Consider the following 24,026-nt stretch of genomic DNA (forward strand, 5'->3'; position numbering starts at 1 on the left):
AAAATGGGACAGGGCGAAAGAATTCCAGGAAGAGGAGGGAATTTTGGAATCTTGAAACAAACCGTCTTGGAACTGGAAGTCAAAGGATCATTTTCTCCAGCACGTGAACTCTGTCCTGGGTCTCCCTCGCAGAGGACAGCTGTCTAACCTGCCATCAAGTTCTGTAAGGACTCCACGGGCGGTCTGTTCCATGCCTCAGTGGCTCCACCTGAAGAAAGACCTTTTCAGAAACCATTTTGGAATCAATTTAGTCTTGCTCTGGGCTCTGGAAATAGAAAACTAGTAGCTACCCCCCCCCCCTTATCTCGGTAATAATATTACCCCAGCATTTGTAAAGTGCTATTTAATGGCAGATAGTGGAATGTCATGTGTGGTTTTTGTGGTCCTCGTGATAAGCCGGGAAGAGAACATATCTATTTCACAGCTGAAGGAGCCGGCTTGGTCAAGATCACACAGCGCAGGAATGAAAGCAACGCGTGTGCAAGAGACCATGACTCCTGCCCTGCTGCTCTCCCACACGCTGTGTCACCATGACTAGAGATCCTTCACCCTCCATCCCCTCTAGACTTGCTCAGCCCAGCTCCATTCGTTCTCCAGTTTAGCCCCTAGATGTCATTCACTGAGTGGTCTTGTCCCTCTTTTCTAGTCCCTGTTCAAGCAGCACATCACAGGTTCCTAAGTAGAATAGAGTATAACTGCTCAAGTCACTAAGTCTTTTATTTATTTTTTATTAACATATAATGTATTATTTGTTTCAGGGGTACAGGTCTGTGAATCCTCAGTCTTACATAGTTCACAGCGCTCACCATAGCACACACCCTCCCTGATGTCCATCACCCAGCCACCCTCTCCCTCCCACCTCCCTCCCCTCCAGCAACCCTCAGTTTGTTTCCTGAGATTAAAAGTCTCTTTTGGTTTGTCTCCCAGTCTGGTTTCATCTTGTTTCATCCCCTCCCTTCCCCTATGATCTTCTATCTTGCTTCTCAAATTCCTCATATCAGTGAGATCATACAATACTTGTCTTTCTCTGATTGACTTATTTCGCTTAGCATAATACTCTCTAGTTAGATCCATGTCATTGCAAATGGCAAGATTTTGTTTTTTGATGGGTACATAATATTCCATTGTGTATACAGACCACATCTTCTTTATCCATTCATCTGTTGATGAACATCTAGGTTCTTTCCATAGTTTGGCTATTGTGGACATTGCTGCTATAAACATTGGAGTGCACATGCCCCTTCAGATCACTACATTTGTATCTTTAGGGTAAATACCCCGTAGTGCAATTGCTGGGTCATAGGGTAGCTCTATTTTCAACTTTCTGAGGACCCTCCACACTGTTCTTCAGAGTGGCTGTACCAGCTTGCATTCTCACCAAGAGTGTAGGGGGGTTCCCCTTTCTCTGCCTCCTCACCAACACCTGTCACTTCTTGACTTGTTAATGTCAGCCATTCTGTCTCTGTGTGAGGTGGTATCTCACGGAGGTTTGGTTTATATTTCCCTTCTGCCAAGTGACGTTGAGCAGTTTTTCATGTGTCTGTTGGCCATCTGGATGTCTTCTTTGCAGAAATGTCTGTTCATGTCTTCTGCCCGTTTCTTGATTAGATTATTTGTTCTTTGGGTGTTGAGTTTGATAAGTTCTTTATAGATTTTGGATATTAGCCCTTTGTCTGATATGTCATTTGCAAGTATCTTCTCCATTCTGTCCATTGTCTTTTGGTTTTGTTGGTTGTTTCCTTTGCAAAAGCTTTTTATCTTGATGAAGTTTCCATAGTTCTTTTTTGCCCTTGCTTCCTTGCCTTTGGCGATATTTCTAGGAAGTAGGTGCTGTGGCTGAGGTCAAAGAGGTTGCTGCCTCACTAAATCTTTTCTGACTTCACCTTCTGAAAAGCAGCAAGGCTGAATGATCTAAGGTACCACACGGGGACCGGCAATCTGAGCTCCATGGCAATCTCACCGACGACATGCTGTCTTATTACATTGTGTAATTCTCCTTTCCCGGTGAGCCAGGGGACAGTGAAACTCTACCATGGTGGGAAACTGAAGGATGAGGTAGATGAGCACTGAACATACAGTGGAAAGAGTCAGCATGGGAAAAAAGAGCAGTATTGTACATTCGGTACATGAATAATGTGAATGCCTGCTATGTGCCAGGCACAGCTGCAGAGGCCGGAAATACAGTGAACAGCCATGTAGGCCTGCTCTTATGGAAAGGTGAACCACGAGAACAATGGCAAGGAGGCCTGATCCAGGCTGAGGGGGCCAGAGTAAGCTACTCACTGAGTAAGGCACATTTGGGCAGAAAAATAAGGATAGAGGTAATGAGCTGGGAGCAAGTGGAGATGGGGGATGGGTTCTTCCAGACAAAGGGCAGCCACATGCACAATCAGCTGACTTGGATTCTAGTCACACTTCTAAGACTAACAGCACCCCACTGTGATCTCTTCAATAGTCTGTGTCCCCATTTGTAAAGTGAAGGTATTGATCAGGACTAAAAATTACCTTAGACTTTTACTTTTTTTTCCCCCCAAGATTATTTATTTATTTATTTGACAGAGAGAGAGGAAGGGAAGCAGGCTCCCTGCCTAGCAGAGAGCCCGATGTGGGGCTTGATCCCAGGATCATGACCTGAGCCGAAGGCAGAGGCTTTAAACCACTGAGCCACCCAGGTGCCCCTTACCTTAGACTTTTAACATTGGGGTGTGTGTGTGTATGTGTGTGACTACTGAATAAGGGTATCAGTAGAGAGTAAGATTTATATTTCTGTGTGTGCGCGCGCTTGCGCAGAGGGGCTGCATGGGGGTCAATCACAGGCAATTTTTCTTTTTACAGTACAGATGTCTTTTTTTTAAGCATCTATCCTGCCATGAATTCAAAGAAGTGGATTTCAACAACTCAGGTTTCTTTCCATTTGTTCTAGTGATTTTCTGGATGGAGCAGGCTGGCACTTGAACCCAAATTCTTTTCCTGATCATTTTCCCTCACACGTTTCAGGAAGCTATCTTGGCTGTTAGAGGGCTTAACATGCGCAATATATATACATGAATTCTCTTGGCAAGAATCTTGTCCAACAGGACCTACAGCGTTCTGGGCAATGTTGTAGACTAACACTTTTGTCAGGATAACAGGTGTGCGGAAGTCCTTTTTGACAGATCCCATTGATGTCTCTAATATCACCTGCCTATAGATTCACAGGTGTGGGGCCAAAGGAACAAGTCTATGTTTCCTAAAAGGCACAGACAACCATTTCTGATAGGCAGTCTCAAGCATGACCCCAGCTCCTCCCCCTGTCCTCTGTCCCTTCAAGACAACTGCTTCCCTCAGTGGCGGGCCCTCAAGCAAACAGGCACCGCTGTTCCTCCCAACCAGCCTGCCCTACTGGACAACGATGTCCTGACACAAAATTATCATTTTCTGCTCTGTTCCACATTTCTACCTCCTATTTTGGGAATTTAGGAGAAGAGAATAAGCCCTGAATCTCCCCTGCCAATATGAACTTATCACCTCAGCCAGATAGGATCTCATCAATGCCACATTCATTATTTAAGACAAAGTCTTTTTTGAGATATAATTCACATGTCATAAAAATTCGACCTTTTAAAGGATACATTTCAATGATTTTTAGTCTATTCAAAGAACTGGGCAATTATCACCACCACCTAAGTTTAGTTTTTATCATCCCCAAAAGAATCTCCATACCCATTAAGAGTCACCCCCCAAACCACCCCATGCCTGGCAATCACTAATGTTTCTGTCTCCATGAATTTGCCTATTTGAGTCACTCATATAAATGGACTCATACATTAGGTGGTGTTTTCTAACTTCCTTCTTTCACTTAGCATGTTTTCAAAGTTTATCCTTGTCATACCATATCAGTATTTCATTCTTTTTTATTTCCGCATAATATTCCATTGTATAGATATACAACTCATTGTATTTATCCATTCATCTTTTTTTTTTTTTTTTTAAGTTGTCATGGATGCCATCATGGGGCTGAAACTCAAGACCCCAAGATCAAAAGTCACATGCTCTACCCACTGAGCCAGCCAGGCACCTCAATCCATTCATCTTTTGATGGACTTTTGGATTGTTTCAACTCTTTGGCTATTATGAATAATGCTGCTATTAACATTCATGTACAAGTTTTTGTATAGACATGCATTTTCATTTCTCTTGGGTGTATTTCTAGGATTGGAATTGCTGCATCATATGGTAATTCTATGTTTAACTTTCTGAGGAACTGTCAAACAATGGCTGTACCATTTTACATTACCATCAACAATGTATAAGGGTTCCAATTTCTCTACATTTTCAACAACACATGTTACTACCTGTCTTTTTTTATTATAGCCTTCCTAATGGCCATGAAGTGATATCTCATTGTAGATTTGATTTGCATCTTCCAGATAACTAATGATGTTGAACACGTATATTTTCATATGTTAATGGACCTTTTAATATCTTCTTTGGAGACGTGTATTCAAATAGTTTATTCAGGGGTGCCTGGATGGCTCAGTGGGTTAAAGCCTCTGCCTTTGGCTCAGGTCATGATGTCAGGGTCCTGGGATCCAACCCCGCATCAGGCTCTCTGCTCAGCAGGGAGCCTGCTTCCCCCTGCCTCTCTGCCTACTTGTGATTTCTGTCTGTCAAATAAATAAATAAAATCTTTAAAAAAAAAAAGAAAAAGAAACCACTACTTTAAAAAAATAGTTTATTCATTTAAAATTGTTTTGGTCATCTTATTACTGAGTTACAAGAGTTCTTTACCTATTCTGAATATGTCTTTTATCAGATGTATGATTTGCAGGGCACCTCGGTGGCTCAGTTGGTTAAGCGTCTGCCTTTGGCTCAAGTCATGATCCCAAGGTCCTGGGATAGAGCCCCACATCAGGCTCCCTGCTCAGCAGGGGGCCTGCTTCTCCCTCTTCCCTTGCCTGCTGATCCTCCTGCTTACGTTCTCTCTCTCCAATAAATAAATAAAATATTTTTTAAAAAAAGATGTATGATTTGCAAGTGGTTCCTTCCATTCTGCAGATGGTCTTTTCATTTTCTTAAAGGCATTATTTGCAGCAGTGAAGTTAGTTTTTTTTTTTTTTTTTAAGATTTTATTTATTTATTTGACAGAGAGAGATCACAGTAGACAGAGAGGCAGGCAGAGAGAGAGAGAGGGAACGATGCGGCACTCGATCCCAGGACCCCAAGATCACGACCCGAGCCGAAGGCAGCAGCTTAACCCACTGAGCCACCCAGGTGCCCCTGAAGTTAGTTTTAATGAAGTCCAATTTACCAATTTTTTTCTTTTGTCACCTGTGGTTTTAGAACCTAAGCAATCACTATCTAATCATGAAGATTGACTCCTTTGTTTTTGTTTAAGAATTTTATAGTTTTAGCTTTTACATTTAGGTCTGTAATCGGTTTTGGATTCACTTTTGTGAATGGTTTAAGAAAGGAGTCCAACTTCATTCTGTGACATGTGGCTATTCAACTGTCCTAGCACCATTTGTTAAAAGGACTATTCTTTACCCATTGAATCGCTTGGCACATGTGGTGACAACCCGTTGACCACAAATGTGAGAGTTTACATTTGTACTCTCATTTAAATTCCATTGATCTACATATCCTTATGCCAGTCCCACACTATATAGGCTACTATAGCTTTGTAGTAAGTTTTAAACTTGGGAAGTGTGAGCCCTCCAAGATTGTTTTGGTTATTTTGGGTCCCTTGCATTCCTATATGAATTTTAGAACTGCTAGCCAGTTTTTGTAAAAAAGTCAGTTGCGACTGTGATAGGAATTGCACTGAATCTGTACCTCACTGGGGGGTACTGCCATCTCAACAATATTAAGTTTTCCAGTCCATGAATGGGAATGTCTTTCCATCTATTTAGATCTTTTTAAATTCTCTCAATGATATTTTGTTATTTTCAGTGTAAAAATCTTGTGTTTCTTTTATTTTTTTAAGTTTATTTATTTTCTTTTTAGTGCTCTGTACACCCAACATGGGGTTCAAGCTAACACCCCTGAAATCAAGACTTGCCAGCTCTTCTGACTGAGCCAGCGGGCACCCCTTGTGTTTCTTTTATTTAATTTATTACTAAGTATTTTATTCCTTTTGATGCTATTGTAAATGAAACTGTTTTCCTAAGTTCATTTTCAGATTGTTCATTGCTAGTGTACTGAAATACAAGTAATACACAAAAAAAATACAATCTTATATTCTGCAACCTTGTTCAACCTTGTTTTTTAGTCTAGTAGTTTTCTTGTGGATTCTTTAGGATTTTCTAGGTATAAGACCACAGTATCTGCAAATAGTTTTACTTTTTCTTTTCTTTTTTTTCTTTTTAAGATTTTCTCTTTATTTTGAGAGAAAGAGTGTATGTGAACATGGGAAGGGGCCAAGGAAGAGAGAAAATCTCAAGCAGACTCTACAATGAGCACAGAGCCTAATGAGGGTCTTGATCCCATGACACTGAGATCATGACCTGAGCTGAAATTATGAGCTGAATGCTTAACCAACTGAGCAACCAAGGTGTCCCTTGGTCCCTGTCTTTTATTTTCTTTTATTGCCTAATTATCCTAGCTATAATCTACAGTACAATACTGAATGGACATCCTTTTCTTGTTCCTGATCCTTCTTTTACCATTGGGTATGATACCTGCTGTGAACTTTTTGTAGCTGTCCTTTTTTAAGTTAAAGAGGCTCCATGTTAGTTAGTCCATGTTTTGAGAGTTTTGATCATTTGTCAAATGCTTTTTCTGCATCTATTGAGATGATCACGTGGTCTATGCCCTTTATTTTATTAATATGGTCTACTGATTTTGTATGTTAAACTAACCTTGCTCTCTGGGGGTAAATCCTGCTTGATCATGGTATAGAATGCTTTTTATGTGCTACTGGGTTCAGTTTGGTAGGATTTTGTTGAGGTTTTCATGTCTATATTCATAAGGGATATTGGTCTGTAGTTTTCTTTTTCATGTCCTAATACCACATCCAGGTAAAAGGATCATGAAAGGAAAGTCCCCTCCTTTTCTATTTGCCACATTCATCCTTACATGTAAAGTCTGCTCATGCCCATCAGCCATTCCAAGTCCTGTCCATCACTTGGAGCCAATCCGAGGCTTCTTCATTCCCAAACCCTTTCTTGACTGCTGCAGTCCCAGAGTGAACTCAGCCTCCCCGATGCCCCTTCAGTTCTGAATGTACTTACAGGTGGCATTTACTATAAGGAGCTAGAGCTGAAATGACGTAGTAAATGCTGGGTGTAGGAAAGAAACTAGAAGCAGGACAGGTGGAGTCCTAGTGATTAGCAGAGCCTCGGGAAGGCAGCTAAGGCAGGAAGACACCTGAGTCTTGTGACCCAGGACCAGAAGAACAACTAGGGCCATGTGACTAGCTTTCCAATAAGGCCACAGCCTCTTGAAAGGCAGAATAGTGGATGGTTAAGAATGAACTCTTTACTGCTTAAATACTTGATTCAGCAGCTTACCAGCAAGTCATTCTCTAGACTTGGCTTTCTTACCTTTGAAATGGCAATAGTGGCATGAACAAGACAAGAATAGCCACTCTTATCACTTTTATTCAGCATGGTACTGTAATTAGACAGGAAAATTAGACAGGTAATTAGACAGGAAAAAGAAACAGAAGGCATTCAAATTGGAAAGGAAGAAGTAAAACTCTATTTGCGGACATAATTTTATATATGGAAAACCCTAAATAAGCCACCAAAAAACCTGTTAGAACTAATAAATGAATTCAGTAAAGTTTCAGGATACTAATCAATATATAAAAATCTGTTGCACAGGGGTGCCTAGGTGGCTCAGTGGGTTAAGCCTCTTCATGATCTCAGGGTCCTGGGATCGAGCCCCACATAGGGCTCTCTGCTTGGCAGGGAGCCTGTTTCCCCCCTCTCTCTACCTGCCTCTCTGCCTACTTGTGATCTTTCTCTCTCTGTCAAATAAGTAAATAAAATCTTTTTTAAAAAATCTGTTGCATTTTTATACACTAACAATGAACTACTGGAAAGAGAATTAAGAGAACAATCCTATTTACAATTGCATTAAAAAAAAGACACCCAGGAATACATTTTTTTAAAAGATTTATTTATCCATTTGAGATAGAGCACACAGAGGGAGAGGAAGAGGGAAAAGCGGGCTCCCCATTGAGCAGGGAGCCTGATATAGGGTTTGAACCCAGGACCCTGAGATCATGACCTGAGCAGAAGGCAGATGCCCAATGACTGAGCCACCCATGCATGCACCTTTCCCCCAGGAATAAATTTAACCAAGGAGGTAAAAGATCTGTACACTGAAAATAATAAGACATCGAAAAAAGAAATTGAAGAGGACACAAACATAATGATATTCTGTGCTCATGGATTGGAAGAATTGTTAAAATGTCCATACTACCCAAACCTACAGATTCAATGCAATCCCTATCAAAATTCCAATGGCATTTTTCAAAGAAATAGAACAAACATTCCTAAACGTTATATGGAACCACAAAATATCCCAAATAGCCCAAACAATCTTGAGAAACAAGAACAAAGTTGAAAGTATCACAACCCCTGATTTCAAATTACATTATAAAACCTCAGGAATCAAAACAGTATGGTATCAGCATAAAAACAGACATATGGATCAATGGTATAGCCCAGAAAGCCCAGAAATAAATACCTACATAAATGGTCGATTAATTTACAACAAAGGAGGCAAGAATATACAATGGGAGAAGGATGGTCTCTTCAATAAATGGTGTAGGAAAAACTGGACAGCCACATCCAAAAGAATGAAATTAGACTACTCTCTTATACCATGTACAAAATAACTCAGAATGGATTAAAGACTTTAATGTAAGACCTGAAACCATAAAACTAGAAGAAAACACAGGCACTAAGCTCACTGACAGCAGTATTGGTGGTGATTTTTTAGTTCTGACTCCAAAGGTAAGCACAACAAAAGCAAAAATCAAGACGTGGGACTATATCAAACTAAAAAGCTCCTGCACAGCAAAGGTAACCATCAACAATATGAAAGAGCAGCCTACTAGCTGAGAGAACATATTTATAAATCATATATCCGAAAAGGGGTTAATATCCAAAATATATAAAGAACTCATATAACTCAATAACAAAAAAACAATCTGATTAAAAAATGGGCAGAGGATCTGAACATGTTTCTGAAGAAGACATACAGGTGGGCATCAGGCACAGATAAAGATGCTCACCAACACTAATCAGGGAAATGCAAATCAATACTACAATGAAGTATGAATGTTAGAATGGCCATCACCAAAAAGATAAGAAATAACAAGTGTTGGCAACGATGTGGAAAAAAGGGTAAAGCCTCATGCACTGTTGGTCAAAATACAAATTGGTGTAGCGACCACAGAAAACAGTATGGAGGTTCCTCAAAAATTTAAAAATAGAACTAACATGTGGTCCAACAATTCCTCTACTGCTATTTATTTATTTTTTTAATTTCTAAAAAGGATTTTTTTTTATTTATTTGAGAGACAGAGAGAAAGGGAGAGTGAGCATGAGTGGGGGGCAGAGGCAGAGGGAGAGGGAGAAGCAGACTCCCTACTGAGCAGAGAGCCCAATGTGGGGCTCCATTCCAGGACCCTGGGATCAAGACCTGACCCAAAGGCAGATAGATGCTTAACCAACTGAACCACCCAGGCACCCCCGCAACGGGTATTTATCTGAAGAAAACAAAAACACTAATTTGAAAAGATATATGCAACCTTGTTCACTGCAGTATTATCTATATGAGCCAAGATATAGAAACGACCTAAATGTTCATCAATGAATGAATGAAGGTGATGTTACACACACACATACACACACACACACACACGAACACTATTCAGCCATAAGAATGAAATCTTGCCATTTGTGATAATGGACAGAACTTGAGGGTACTGCACTAAGTCAGAGAAAGACAAATACCATACGATCTCACTTATATGTGGCACCTAAAAACTGAAAGAAACAAACATGAAGAACAAAACTAACAAATACAGAAACACACTGATGGTTGCCAGAGGGGAGGGAATGAAGGATGGGTGAACTGGGTGAAGGGATACAAATTTCCAGCTATAAAATAGTCATGGGGATGTAACATACACCATGGAGACTATAATTAATAATACTATTATTTGTATTGTACTGGATATATCGTTCTATGTATTGCACATATTATTTGTATTATATATTTGAAAGATGCTAAGAGGATAAATCTTAAAATTTCTCATCATAAGAGAAAAATTTTTTTGTTAATTTTGTATGGTGACAGATGGTAACAAGACCTATTGTGGTGGTCATCTTACAGTAGATATAAATACTGAATCATTATGTTGTACACCTGAAACTAATATGGCATATGTCCATTATACATCAATTTTCTTAATCTCAATTTTTGAGAGAAATGGGGATGATAATGTCAATCGCAGAGCATGTGAACATTATGAGTCATCTATGCAAAACATGTTGCATTAAGTTCAATAAGTGGGAGCTTTAATATATGCCATTGGATATTCCCTGTGAAAAAAAGGTGTGTGGTTAAAGTAGTCTTGAAAATGTTCCGTACTACATCCCCCTTCTCAAGAGATTCCCAGGACACATCAGCATCGTAAAAGGACTGAAAAGTCTGATGTAAAAGACCCTATTTGTTTTGACTAAGAATTTCCCAAACCTATTTGCCAAGCTGACCCTTTCCCTCTTTTTAAATTAAGCACATTTTGGGAAACATAATTTTCATTGTATTTAATAAATAAAGGAAGTCACATTAAATTGTTAAAAACTGAACATGTTTTACTATTTTGCTTTCCCCTCAGGCAGGTATAATTTAAAAGCAGCAGCCTAGGAGAAATCAAATCTAACCCAGAGAAAGAACAGTATATGCTTTAAGAGCCTGAAGAAAATGAGAAATTTCAGGCAGAAGGAGCAGATCAATAATGAGCTATTTTTGGCCATGGAGACATTTCCAGAATTACAGATTCTTGGAGTTTGACAGCATGTTAAAGTTCAGCTCCTTTGAATTCTCACCCAGTGCAGAATTTCCCCTTCATCAGTCCAAACCCCTGCTGGCACATACCCAGCCTCCCCAGTTTTAGACAGCTCCAGAATTTAGGAAATTCTCCCTCATCCTGGACTGAAATTTGCCTCCTTGGAACCTCTACCCAAGACTATGCTAGCAGAATTTCAAGGTTTGTGTGGTTTTTTTTTTTTTTAAAGATTTTATTTATTTATTTGACAGACAGAGATCACAAGCAGGCAGAGAGGCAGGCAGAGAGAGAGGAGGAAGCAGGCTCCCTGCTGAGCAGAGAGCCGGATGTGGGGCTTGATCCCAGGACTCTGAGATCATGACCTGAGCCGAAGGCAGCGGCTTAACCCACTGAGCCACCCAGGCGCCCCTCAAGGTTTGTGTTTTAGTGAGAGCTGTCCATTTTGGAGAAAGCAAACAAAATGCACAGAAACTTTGTGAATCATTACACAATCTAAAATAACATGATTATTAATTAAGCAGTAAACTGAAATTAAAAATTGTTGGAAACATGTTAATTATACTTCAGTTAAAAAAAAGAAGTGTTGGAAACAATATCTTTCATTTTCTCCATCTGTGAAGGGGACAAATAATCAGAAATTCAGCTATAGAGTAAGCAAGGTAAGCATTTGCAGGTGGAGTTATTTTGCAATTGTCAATTTCTGAGAAGAAAAGGGGAATGTATATTTTAAATGACTCCTGTTTTCATGTCTTTTTTTAAAAAAGATTATATTTATTTATTTGACAGAGAGAAATCACAAGTAGGCAGAGAGACAGGCAGAGAGAGAGAGAGAGAGAGAGAGAGAGAAGCAGGCTCCCTGCTGAGCAGAGAGCCCAATACGGGACTCGATCCCAGGACCCTGAGATCATGACCTGAGCCGAAGGCAGTGGCTTAACCCACTGAGCCACCCAGGCGCCTCTCATTTCTTTTTAATTTAAAAAATATTTAAAGAGACATTTTAAAAAACTCTTCACCCAAAGTTTATCCTTCCAGCTTCCTTTATTATAAAAAACAACTGTTAAATAGTTAAAATATAATGTATGTCTCATAAACAAGTTTATCAGCAAAAGCCAGTAATAAGAACAGGGGACTTTACCTCTGTTTGAACCAATATGGAATTCCAAGGCTTTGTCCAACTTAAAACCTGAGGAAAACTTCAAGGGGGTAGATGGAATAGAACTTAAATGGGAGGAGAACCCCCCCCCCCCCCCCAGGATCCAGGCTCTTCTAAAAGTCCCAAATCATTCAGTAAGAAATCAGGGACTTGGCAAAACCATAAAAAGGGCAGGCTGTGTTTTCATAGAACAGTCCTTCTAAAGGAGAACTTTCTAGACTCAACCTCACTTTGCATTAAACTACTAGTTGGTTACACTTTAGCACTTACACCTCATTCTGACACTGTAAGGCAAAAAAGGTTCACACTCCTGTTTTACAGCTGAAGGAATGGAAGTAAAACCAAAACATTCATACTGAACAACACTCAAGCATAGATCAGCACATACTGCCTTTGTGACGAATGATGAGTTCAGTGCTAGCTGTGTTCTCCTTTCAGTGAAATAATTTCCTTCAGTTAAATGTGATAGTGTTTCTACTAAAGAGAATAGAAAACAAATACAGGCCTGTCGAGGAAGAGTCAGTATTAGTTGGGACCTAAAAATGCTGTCACTGAGCATTGCCCTGCTTGGCTAGGACTTTTCTAAGCTGTGCTCAACTGTAGTGTCTATTAGAATTTACTCACTGACATACAACCCGGAGGATGTTTTTGTTCTGGTCTGTCTTTGAGTCACAGCAGAAATATCACAGCCCACATCATCCATTCCTTCCACGTGTATTAGGGCAATTGGTGTGGTGCCCAGCACTCACGGGAAACATATTTCGAGCACCTAATGCGAGGTTGCATAAAACCTGGTCCCTGACTTCATGGAACGGGCAGTCAAATGAGAGAGACGGACAGGCAAATCAATAATTTCCATAGAAAGTGACAAGTCCTCTGCTGGAGCCAGGCATGGGATGCTCGGGGACTGCCAGCAAGGGTAAACGAAGCAGCCGAGGCAGTGGGAAAAGGCTTCTCAGCAGAGCTGACATCGAAGCTGCCCGGAGCAGAGTTTAACCGTCTCTTACTCCGACTTCAATTCCCAGCACCCAGGTGAGAAAGGACCTGCTGACCCTGCTTTTCTAAGTTCCTGACGCTGTCATGGCCAGATTTCTGTGCCTGGGCCCTACGGAGGGAAGAGAGGGGGGTTAAGGGGAAGATGAAGAAGGGAGGGAGGGGGAGAGGGAAAGAGAAACGGGAGGGGTGAGGAAGAAGGTGGGGGACAGATGGAGAAACAGAGAAATCAAAGAGCAGGGGCGCCTGGGTGGCTCCGTTCACGAAGCATCCAGCTCTTGGTTTCTGCTGGGGGGGGGGGGTGATCCTGGGGTCGCTGGTGGGACGGAGCCCCCAGCGGGTGTCACACCCCGCTGGACACTGCTTGCCATTCTGTCTCTCTCTCTCCCGCTGCCCCTCCCCCTGCTTACGCCCTCCCGCTCATGCTCTCTCTCTCTCAAATAAATCATTCTTTAAAGAAAAGAAATAGAAAACAAAGAGCAGAAGTTAAAACTTCATGGCAGGTTCCAGAAGTTGCTCGAGACTGCCAGAGGTAGGGAGGGCGACCGCCCCGCGCCCGAGCAGTCAGTGCCCCGCGCGCGCGCACAGTCGAATCCCTGACCACCCTCCCGCCGCGCCGAGCGCCAGCCGCGGGGCCGCAGACTCCTTCTACCCACCGGAGCTTCTGAGCCAAAAGCTCCCCCAGCCAGCGGGGTGCTGCCTCTCCCACCACTGAGGGCAGCAAAATGAAGGCGCAGATCCCTGTGCTCCCCCGGAAAAGGGGGCCAGACTCGCGGCCGTTCGCCCACGGGGCCCCCTCCACAGAGAAGGCACCAAGAGCCCCAAGTCTCCCGCCTTCCCAGAGACGCGGCACACCTGGGATTCGTCCCGACCTGGGACTCTGCCAAGGCCCTGGGGCGGGGAAAGCGTCCACGGTTACCTTAGGTTGTCTTCTAGGGTCTCCTCATCTGAAGAGAAGGTCCCATTGCTGACTCTCCGGGGACAGCGACTCTTATCCCCTGCCGACGCCTCCTGGGGCGACGAAGGGTCTTTCTTTTTCCTCCGGCCGAACCACCTCTTCAAAGGCTGGAATCTGCCTCCTTTCTTCCTGTCTGCGGATGACAAGACAAACACACGCTGCCGTTTGCCAGCAAACTACCGCGGAGCCGCCTCCGGCCACGGGAGCTGGGGCAAAGGGCGGCCGGCGGAGGGAAGGAGCGACCAAGCCCGGTGCCAGCAACGTCAGGACCAGCCCCTGGCTGGGCACGGTCAGGCACAGACACGCCAACCGCCCCGTAAGTCTCCTGCCACCGCGCTCCCCAGAAGCACTTGCGGGGGGGACACGGTGGGGTCCCGAGGTTCACGGTGGCCGCACAGCAGCCCCCGCACGTGCCGCGCAAGGGTGGCCTCTGCGTTAGCAAAGCGGATGACCAGCGCCCTTCTCCACAGAAGCGGAGAAAAAAACGTAAGTCAGACACTTTAAAAAAATTTATCTGCCTTTATATATGTCACTTTCTATTTGTGTGTGTGTGTGTGTGTGTGTGTGTGTGTGTGTGTCTTCTCCTGAGGATCACCCTGTTTTAGCTTTTGCAAGATACAGAAGGTAACTGCTGACTCTTGGCATAAGCTTTGCCCTCAATTCCCTCCATCCCTATATATTTCCAGTTTCTTTCTCCTGCCTCCTTTCAAAATCTACTACAAAGAGCCCCCAGAGGGCTGCTATGAACGTCTTTCCATATATCTCTTCACTCGTCGGGACCCGGGCTCAGGGCCAGCGTCTCTGACGGACATCCTCGGTGACACTGTTCGCTGCCCCTTCCTCAGTCACAAACGCATCCATGTCACTCTGCTCCTACCTCAGGGAAGAAAGCGGGTATCATCCTGCACCGGAAGAAGCATCTTTTCAGATCCTTCCTTTTCTTTAGGAAGTCATTTACCCAGTGGTCAATCTTTCTTTCTTAATTAATTATAGATTTATTTACTCACTTATTTATTGGAGAGAGAGATAGCAAGAGAGCGCATGAATGAGGAAGCAGCCTTCCCATGAACAGAGAGCCCGATGTAGGGCTCGATCCCAGGACCCTGGGATCATGACCTGAGCCCAAGGCAGATGTTGAACCTGAGCCACTGGGGCCCCAGCCCCACCTCCACCTCCACTTTTTAAAAATCACTTAACACTTACTATGCACCACTGCTTTAAAAACTTTCCAATTATGAATCCGGTTCACAATGACCCTATGAGGTCGACATTGTTAACATTCCCATATTACAGATGAGGAGCCTGAGGCACAGAGAGAGGGACTGTCTTCTCTATGTTATGGGAAATGTATCTTTGAAGCTGGGGACAGGAGCTCTGAGGGAAAAGAAGAGAAGAAAGCTTGCGAAGTGTATGGAAAAGTACCTGCACAAAACACACACGTATGGGTCCCCAGCTGAGTATCAGAACTCCTGGACCTCTGCCGGCCAGAGTCTACAGAAAATTCTGGGTATAAAAATACAGTTAAAAATGTGCAAGGTAACCATCTCATTCTTTCTTGTGATCTTCAGTTCTGGTCTTTCTGAGTCAGAGTCTGAAGTGCGGAAGAAGTAGTTTAAACTACTTGGCCCTGGGCTGTGATGTAAGACACAAAGAAAGCAGACAGAACAGCGACCAGTCACAAAAAGACAACAGCCTGCTGTGGGATCCTCACTCTAGATGTAAACAGGCCTTCCAACTTCAGTGATCCCTAAAACAACAATGGGCTCTATCACACTTCAGAGGCAGGGGCACTTGGTCTATCAGATGCCTCCCATCCATAAGGCTTTGTGCTAAGGCATGCAGTCCTCAAACCAGACTTAAATTCTTTTCATTGCGTTTATTTTTTAACAGACAGTACCATGCTGTCTTGAGGATCACAGCTTTGTAATATAGCCTGAACTCAGGCATTGTGATGCCCCCAGCTTGGTTTTCTTTTACAACATTCCTCTGGTGATTCGGAGTCATTTCTGGTTCCATCCAAATTTGATTATTTGTTCCAGCTCTGTGAAAAACTTCGGTGGTATTTTGGTAGGGATTGCACTGAATGTATAGAGTGTTCTGGGTAGCACAGATATTTTCACAATATTTATTCTTCCAATCCACGAGCATGGGATTTTTTCCATCCTTGTGATGTCTTTCTCCATTTCTTTCATAAGTGTTCTGAAGTTTCTGGGTATAGGTCCTTCACCTCTTTGGTTGGGCTTATTCCTGGGTATCTTACAATTTTTGGTGCAGTTGTAAATGGGATTGTTTCCTTAATTTCTTTCTTTAGTCACATTGCTAGTGTATAGAAATGCAACTGATTTCTGTACATTGATTTTATATCCTGCCATGTTAGCCAAACTGCAGAAGGAACCGAAATGTCCTTCAGCAGATGGATAAAGAAGATTCGGTTGCTCTATACAATGGAATATTACTCAGCCATCAGAAAGGGTGAATACCTACCATTTACATCGATGTGGACGGAACTGGAGGGGATTATGCTACTGAAAAAGGTCAATCAGAGAAAGACAATTATCATATGGTTTCACTCATATGAGGAAATAAGAAATAGTGCAGAGGATCATAGGGGAAGGGAGAGAAAACTGAATGGGAAGAAATCAGAGAGGGAGACAAACCATGAGAGACCCTTGACCCTGGGAAACAAGCTCAGGATTGCTGGAGGGGTCGTAGGTGGGCGGTGGGGCAGCTGTGTGATGGGCATTAAGGAGGGCACATGATGTGATGAGACTAGCTGTTACATGCAACTGACGAATTACTGAGCACTACATCTGAAACTAATGATGTACTTACTATATGTTCGCAAATTGAATTTAAATAAAAAAATAAAAGACAGGAAATGTGTGCAATACAGCTGAAATCATAATACTTACAAAAGGTGAAAACAAACGAAACAGATTGGAGGGTTTGATTTCAGAATGCTTATATGTTTTCAGTAGTTATAAGCCAGAGATTTCCATGACACCTATTTCTGGTTCCCATCAATGGATAACTTTAAAAAATTATAATCTGTAGTCTTTGAAGACCATCAAAGAACATCAGGGCATTGTTAAAAGAGCTGATCTCATAAAAAGGAATCAATTAAAATTTTTTAATTAAAAAAAATTTCTAAGATACTACAGGTATCATTATATAACTGGTCTTTGGCACTAATGAAATAAATGAATATTTTCTCTATGACTGTCCAAAACTCAAAATATGTAACTGATACCTGGTTTCTAGATTTGGCAGCATTATTATAAATGGTAAAACAGTAATTTGTTTTACATTTCACTTATTTAGGAGGTGAAACTCTTCCTTTTTCCATTTATATTGATTGCTTTTTTCCCACTGCAGAAATATCTAATCCCTAATTCTCTAATCAGAGATATTCTAAAAGGCCATAGCAAAATTCTAAATGTATCAGTTATGACATCATTATCCTTGGTCTGGGTCCACACATCTAGCTTTTAAGCTAAGCAGAGAATTTTAGATTACATCAGAATTTATGGATAGGGAAAAAAAATAATCACTTGCTCTGAAGTCAAGGGGATTTGGTGGTATTCAGTTGAGCTGGAACCAAGGGAGTTAACTGTAATTAAAGATAATTATGGGGTGCTTGGGTGGCTCAGGCGGTTAAGCATCTGCCTTTTTTAAAAAAAATTTTAAAAATAAAGATAAATTACAGTTTTTTACACTAGTGATAAGTTACATGTGTATTTCTGTATGGTCAGGGGGCTGATATGGTTATTTGTATTGCTTCAGTGTCCAGAATGGTGGCAGCCACCATATAACATCGGTCTGCACTGGTCATATTGTTGGGGAAGACAGAAAGTGAACAGAACTTGGAAGGAGCTGAATATGACGTTAAGGAAGAGATAAAGATAGCCTTGGGAGGACCCCAGGATATGCAAGACTTAGCTGAGAGAACTTGACAGGTTTTACATAAGCCCACAATGGCCTCCCTCGGGATCCATCCGTAGAGCTGGCCCCATTCCAGTGCTGCTAGTGAACCAGGCACTCTGGCACTTTGTCCCACACACTTGGTGTGGAGGCAATCACTTGGCACGAGTACACATACATTATCTGGGAAGACGTATCAAAGTCCAAATGTCAATGCACTTTTCAAGAATTACTTGGAAAAGGCCATTTCAGCAATGCCTTATTTATTATGGGAAAGGTAGAAGAACAGTAAAACCTACCTCAACTATCCTCCAAAAAAACCAAACCATCTTGCCACAAGAAAAAGAGATTCTAGGCCTAAGAACACCAGTTTCTCTTTGGATGAGAAGTCAGAATGCAGAAGCTTACAGGTACACTCTAAAGTCTTAGTATTTGGTCATATCAGAGTTATAAAAAATAAATTTCCCCTCCTCATTTCCAAAATACATTTCCTGTCAGAAATATCTTTACATCTGAAATAAAATTTTAAAAAAGTTTGTTTTTATTATTTTATTATTGATTGGGACAATTAATTAATTTTCCAGGATTAATTTTATGAAAAGGCTCAGTAATTACATTTAGGCCCACCTTACATTCTGAGAGCAAACCATAAGGAAACAACGTTAATAGGAAATGAAATTTTATAAATCAGAGAGGGAGTCAGATTTACTTGGTTCCACAGTTTTACTCTCAAAGTTTGGTATAACATCTCTCACATCAAAAAAGCAAGTAGCTAAATTTTGTGAAACATTTCCAATTCTATGGCACAACTATCATATGAAAACCTGAGCATGGGTCTACAAACATCCATTAGATACACTATTTTTTTTTAAAGATTTTATTTATTTATTTGACAGGCAGAGATCACAAGTAGGCAGAGAGGCAGGCAGAGAGAGAGGAAGAAGCAGGCTCCCTGCTGAGCAGAGAGCCCGATGTGGGGCTCCATCCCAGGACCCTGGGATCATGACCTGAGCCGAAGGCAGCGGCTTTAACCCACTGAGCCACCCAGGCGCCCCCTAGATAAACTATTTTATGATCAGTTTTTGACTGGGGCGGGGGGCGTGCTGTGTCTCCACAGAATCAACTGGATTGAGTGCACAGTCATCACTGGCAGCCATCTTCTTCATAGGTGACACCAACCCTTACGGTGAATATTTTTGTGTGGGTGGGGCCTAAAAGATCAAAGCAGTTTGAACAACATGGTAAAGCAGAACACTTCTGCAACACCAATGTGAACTATTCTAAAATATAACTGCCATATATTAGAAGTATATATAGTTTAGCAAAGTCTTCTCCAACATTAGTATATTTCAGATGGCATTTTAGAGTTTTATAACACAAATCTACTTTTATTGGGTGGTTGGGACATTGAGGGTAAAGGCAAGAGAGAAGGAAGAAAGCTTATTCCTACTAAATTTGTTTTTACTGGCTGCAGCTCTAGTTAGGGGTTAAGTGTGTGGGCCCCAGAGGTAGATTACTTTGTCCGAATCTGGATCCCATCTCTTACTAGCCATGAGACATCTGCCTACCAGCCTTTCTGGAAATTTACCATCTTAAGTTTTAAGACTGAATTTATAGCAGAACAGGCAGTGGGGGCTATATCTTCTTAATATTTCAGCAATTTTCTGTTGCAGTTTTTCACATGAAAGAATCCATATACACACACAGACTGCTTCAGAGGTCACAGTGATTTTCATTCTTTAAGTACTGAATTGAATTAATTTATTTTCATCATCTAATAATCACTTCAAGGATTTTTTTTTTTCATTTAAAAGAGTGCACATTATCCATTATTTCATGGATATAATTACATGCCATTTGACGGCTGCATCATCATAATTGCTAGTTTATAGAGAAGATCCCAAAAATTAGAAATCACTGCTTAAGTCAAGCAAATCTGATTCATTTTCCATTTGTCATAAGGATGCAATTCTTACATTTTCATTTCATTTCTAAACCTAACATAATAAATGTGTACAATTTATCTGCATTGGATTCATATGGTATGTTTCCAAATGAGAAACAGAATTTCCCTATTATAGTTCATTTTAAGCATCACAAATGTCTTGGGTCTGGGGTTTCTCAGAACGTGCTCTATGGTTGGTACCAGGTTCTTATTCAAAAAGGCAAGTATGTTTGAGATTCCAAGTAAAATAAATTTCAGTATGTTTCTTTACTATGAGACCTTTCAGAGTCTCAATATGCTGGTATCATCGCTTTCCAAAAGAGCGGAGAATATGCGGTGCTTCCCAGGATTGACTTTCTGGTATCTGTCATGACTAGTGTTCCTCTGAACAGACCCTGGGAAACTCTGGTCTTCATTACTTCTTTCAAAAATCTTTTTTAAATTTAATTTAATTTTAAAGTCACCCCCAACATGGGGGTGTCACCCCCCAACATGGCACTTGAACTTCCAACCTGAGATCAAGAGTTGCCTGCTCTACTGTCTGAGCCAGCCAGGCAACCCCTCTTTCAGAAATCTTTTATTTTCTTTAGGTAACATATATTTCGTATACACACCTCCCCTACAATCCAGAGCACAGTGCTCAGTAAACTCGAGTGAGTTGACTGAAGCATTTTGGTTAAATAAACCTAATGTTTACATCAAGCTCGGATTTCAAGCATGTATGTGAATAGCATTTACTAGGACACGGTATACAGCAACTGTCTGAATCATGTAATTAAATTTCAAGGTAATTTCACAACATTTTTCCTAGGTCTGGAACATCAGAATACTTTTTTCTTTTGTTTTAAAGATTTTATTTATTTATTTATTTGACAGAGATCACAAGTAGGCAGAGAGGCAGGCAGAGAGAGAGGGGGAAGCAGGCTCCCCGCTGAGCAGAAAGCCTGATGCGGAGCTCGATCCCAGGACCCTGAGACCATGACCCAAGCTGAAGGCAGAGGCTTTAACTCAGTGAGCTACCCAGGCACCCCCAGAATACTTTTGAGAAGAAACTGTTTGGTTAAAAATGATTACTAGAGGGGCACCTGGGCAGTTCACTCAGTTAAGCATTTGACTCTTGATTTTGGCCAGGGTCATGATCTTAGGGTTCTAAGATTGTGCCTTGCATTGGGCTCCCGTGCAGGGCGTGGATATTGCTTAAGATTCTCTGTCTCTTCCTCTCTTAGGGGAAAAATAAAGATTACTAGAAGTACGGTGATCCACAGGCACTCGGTGGCTATCATATTTTTACTGCATCCAGTAATCCCAATACATTTTACCGAAGGAGTTGGCAACGCGTCAGGAAGGTCGCACGTCCGGTGCCATGTCATGGAAAGACTAAAGACTGAGATTCCGCTTCCAGAGAGGCGGGAAGGGGTATTACAGTGGCTGTTAAGTTACGTGAGGGAGGAAGGAAGTGTCTCCTTTTCTGGGGAAGCACAGACGGAGGTAGCTATTTGCCTTGTGTTGATTCAGAAAATGAAGAGACAGGATCAATAATACTCTTTTAGAAGAGGGCAGAGGTTTCTGGAACAGACGGTGAGAGGCCCAGGGCTGCTGGTGACTGGCATTCACAAGTCAGAGGCAGGGAGTGTGGTGACCAGCCCAAACCAGGGAACACCAGGGCCTGCACACACTCATGTGGACGGGCTAGGGCATATGTTTGATACCTCTGAGGCAGGCCTGAAGTTTGGATTTGCTGTTTCCTCAGACAGAAATATCATCTTCTTCCTTCTCAACCTGATGAACTTCTATTCATTCTTCAAGACCTGTGCCCTTGAAGATTTTCCCAAGTCACCAAGCCCAACAATAACTGACCACACCTGCCTCTGGCTTGCGTGTGCTTTGCTCACACTTCTGTGCCACACATCTGTTATGAACTGACCTGCTGAACTGTGTCCACTCAAAATTCATATGTTAAAGTCCTAACATCAGGTACCTCAGAATACGACTGTATTTGGAGACAGAGTCTTTAAAGAGGTAATTAAGGTACAATGAGGTCATTACATGGGCTGTGTTCCAATATGACAGGTGTCCTTATAAAAAGAGATTAGATTATAAAAACAGGACCATGGGAGGATACAAGGAGAAGATGGCTATTTACAAGCCAAGGAAAGAAACCTCAACACCAAAAAAACCCTGATCTTAGACTGCTAGCCCCCAGAATCATGAGCCAATAAAGTGTGGAGTTGAAGTCCCCCATTCTGTAGTGCTTTGTTATGCAGTCTTCGCACATTACAGTGTGATAGTAAAGTGGTCACTTTGGATCTTCTGTGTCTCTGTGGTTTCACACCTTTACTCATGTACTCCTACCTGGAATACCTTTCTGCCTTTACCCAGAGAACTCCTAACTGTTCCCCCCAAATACATTCCAGGTGTCAAGATCCCTGGAAAGATGTCCTTTAACACTCTGGCCTGAGAGAATGACTCCATCCTCTGTTCATCTGAGCAGACGTCTACTCCAATACCACAGAGCAGGCTACAGCTCCCAGACTGCAAGGTCCCTGGGTACAGGGGCTGCGCCTTCTTCCTCCTACCTCTACGGCACCCGCCATGATGCCTGCACTCAGTAATACGCATCCACTGGTCCCTATCCCTTCAGGGCATGTGTGTCTTAGAAATCAGAACTTTTCAGATTATGTACATAAAGGTGTATTTAAACCCCAGTGAGGTCTGTGACAGCATTTTATCATCAAATGCAGGATTTCTGAAAAAACATCTATATTCACCTTAAGTTTTGCTAATAAATAAACCTGTACCAAACTTCTAAAGAATTTTTGAGATTTTGAAAATACAGATAAAGGATGGTGATGTCTTTATGGAGTACAGTTGCTCCTGTAATCACACTTGTTTTGACAATGCAAGCGTGTCCCAGAGTGATGGATCTACGCTATCTCATCCATAAGAAACATGTGGTGAATGCAGAATAGTGCACCCAGTTGAAGGGAGGTTATGTAGCAAAATGCACACAGACACAAGTACCTCAAATATCTACCAGTCACCCCAGACCACCACCGCATATGTTCGAAGACACACTCGCTCATTAACACAGGTGGTACCGCAGCCTTCTGTCCAATTTCGGATAACCTGCCTTCCCCTATCTCCCGAGAGCTCACAAGTCACAGCCCTTCCAATGGATGGGTCCGCAAGCAAACTTCGGGTCTTTTTTGAGGCTCTGTCCTATTTACTGTAGTAGTATGTATTTCATTACCACTTAATATGTGGAAACCTGCTACTATTTTTTATTAAGGTCCTATTCTTTTAAAATATGTCATTGATCATGTTCTCATGTGTTAATACACCATTTTCCCCATTAGACTTGGTTTTCATCTTATGATTTTACACAACATGTTGATTTGGGGCAGTGTATAGGTGATATTATAGTCCTGAATGTAAATACCTATACAAAACCTACTGAATTATGTCTGTACTTAACCCAGGTCTAGGCAGGGAGCTATGAATTAAAATCACAATGACCTGGCAGGTTTCTTGAGCCTGCTATTTCTCAAAACCACATCAGTTTTTCAATTTTCTGTTTTTCCCACTGATCTGTCTCAAAACCTCCTTTGACAGGTCTTACAACAATTCACAAGCAACACCAAATAATATTTAGAAATAGTAACAGAGACAGACATAATTGCTAATGTGAAGCCTCAGTGTCTGGCCACATTTCTCCCACATGCTAGAAGATGTGTGGGTGCTGCTTCTTTTGACTGCCAGATTATGCCACTTGAGTTTCAGAGAGTGCTGTGAGTAAAAAAATCAGGCTGACTTTGAGTGGGAAATATTGGCAGGGAGAGCAGCCTGCTACCTTACCCTGCATATTTAGTGCAGTAGGACAAAAGCTTTAGAGACATCAGAGGCTATATTGATCAGGATTTTTTTTTTTTAAGATTTTATTTATTTATTTGACAGAGATCACAAGTAGGCAGAGAGGCAGGCAGAGAGAGAGAGGAGGAAGCAGGCTCCCTGCTGAGGAGTCCCATTGATCAGGATTTAATTAGAGAAA

The 24,026-nt window shown here is 41.8% G+C and overlaps 1 protein-coding gene across 3 annotated transcripts in view; it reads right to left on the reverse strand.

Annotated features, from left to right (window-relative positions):
- CRACD (capping protein inhibiting regulator of actin dynamics) overlaps positions 1-24,026 on the reverse strand; it is a 138,992-nt gene that overhangs the window by 39,712 nt on the left and 75,254 nt on the right. For 2 of the 3 annotated variants that reach the window (XM_059160746.1, XM_059160721.1), the window contains exons 1-2: positions 14,498-14,600; positions 14,074-14,437 (exon numbers count right to left, since the gene is read on the reverse strand). The gene's annotated coding sequence lies outside the window, so the exon portion shown is untranslated. Of the gene's footprint in view, positions 1-14,073; positions 14,438-14,497; positions 14,601-24,026 lie in introns of those variants that run through there. The other variant, XM_059160739.1, reaches the window with a different exon arrangement.

This window comes from Mustela lutreola, chromosome 1, assembly GCF_030435805.1.
Source record: "Mustela lutreola isolate mMusLut2 chromosome 1, mMusLut2.pri, whole genome shotgun sequence".
NCBI lineage: Eukaryota > Metazoa > Chordata > Mammalia > Carnivora > Mustelidae > Mustela > Mustela lutreola.